At 38.8% G+C, this 1,815-nt stretch overlaps 1 pseudogene; it reads right to left on the bottom strand.

The window, feature by feature from the left end:
• Nucleotides 1–296: 296 nt before the first annotated feature.
• LOC102501099 (BRCA2 and CDKN1A-interacting protein-like) lies at nucleotides 297–1,398 on the bottom strand (annotated as a pseudogene).
• Between the last annotated feature and the right edge of the window lie 417 nt (nucleotides 1,399–1,815).

Genomic DNA, 1,815 nt, shown 5'->3' on the forward strand with positions numbered 1-1,815 from the left:
GTTTCATTTGTCAATTACGTAAAGCATGATGTTTTCAAGTAGGTTGGAAAACAAAGATAGCAAGTTTAAATTACTGCACGTTTCTCTATGTATTGGAAAAGTTTTTAATCAACCATGCATAATTTGACCAAAATTTAAAAAACTGTATTTTATAAATGTGTCACAGACACATGGGACAAATGTTACTTTTTGTAGAGGACCTTAATCTGAATAAAGTCATGAGTTTTTCAATAAGTCTTCACTGAATTCTCTGGTAATTCTATAAAGCAAGCCCATCACTACCCACAGGGAATGGATTAGACAGACAGGTGTTCTTTCAGCTTGTCCATCCTGTCGCCTGTAATCCACATCACAGTTCACAAAGGCTTCGTTGGTACATTGTCAATGAACCATCTCCTAGACAAGTGTTGCTCTGCTCCTGCACTGAGTAATTGAACTTCAGAACTGCCTTCTCACAGAAAAATTCTTCCTCTGTGTTTGTGAACATTAACTCATCTTTCTTTTGGATGTTCCAATTTTTTTTTTTTCTCTTTTTGAATTGTTTATTCCTGCTTCCACAAATGTCTTGCTAATCAGAAGGTAAAAGTAGCACTTCCCACATGGTTATTAGTTGTGTGCTTCTGTGAGTTCTTCCTGAAGTTGCTGATGCATGGGCAGAGCGATCTGTGGAGGGACATTGATGACTCTTTCAATGGGGAGAAAGCCTATGGGCTTGGTAGTGTCATTTAAAACCTTGTCCAGCTGCTCAACCATGCTCTTTCACAGTTCTTCTCACAACAGCTTAGAATCAGCTCCTTAATTTGTTCAGCACACTGGGTACCCTTTTTTTCAGTTAAATTTAAAAGGCTTATGAAACCCAACATTCCATCTTCATCCATATCATCATCGCTGTCTTCTGAAACATTCGTTTGCTTAATCACACTCCCAATATGGTTCTGCTGAATTAAGAGAACTGTTAGCTCTGTACTGTTCACAGGAGTCTTTAGGAAAATCCGCTGCAGTAACTTCTTAATTCCGTCATGATCATTAGGTGACGTGGAATAAGTTTTATAGTTATTATTCACCTCACTGGGTGCGTGCATGCGTGCTCAAGATCCCAAGAGGAAAATGGAGGAGAAGGGATTGCAGTGTGGCCATCCTCCCCCCCAGGGGGTGATTTCTAACTCTCTCTCTCACTGTCTCTGTCTCTTTGTTTCTTCAGGGAGCACATGTGCCCTAAAGCAATAATCTCTCATCATCAACCTCCTCCTCTTCATCCCCTTCTTCTTCACTGTCTTCGTCATTGCCTTCGTCCTCATCCTCGACTTCCTCCTCTTCCCCGTTGCACAGGACCCCAGCAACCGGTGGCAGCTACAGAATCCCACTCCTCATGGCTCTTCGCTCAGACCTGGACAGCATGCTCGGCATGATATGGTTCTTAAAAGAAAATCAGTAGGATGCAGTTTCTTTTTAGAAAAATAGGATAGCAAATAGCTACAGTAGAAAGCTTGACCCTGATCATCCATTATCTATCACATCTAAAATGAGAAACCCGGACTTATAAAGAAGAGTTTCCCAAACCCATTTAACTTTGAAATAATTATAGCATATTCCTATGATCCTCAGCTCATGAGATAAGATGTCACTTTGTTATTTTCCTTTTGTGGCTCTCTGACAAGGGCATGCATCCTCTAGCAAATTAAAAATAAAAAGTGTAAACAAATTTTAAATAGGAGGAAATAAAATAACCTTATTTTTTTGTCCAATAAAATTAATAATATTGACACATCTGAAATCTTAAGTAGTTTTTACCAATTAAAAAATATTTTATTTAAC

The sequence above is a fragment of the Tupaia chinensis genome, unplaced genomic scaffold, assembly GCF_000334495.1.
Source record: "Tupaia chinensis unplaced genomic scaffold, TupChi_1.0 Scaffold143714_1, whole genome shotgun sequence".
NCBI classification, from domain to species: Eukaryota; Metazoa; Chordata; class Mammalia; order Scandentia; family Tupaiidae; genus Tupaia; species Tupaia belangeri.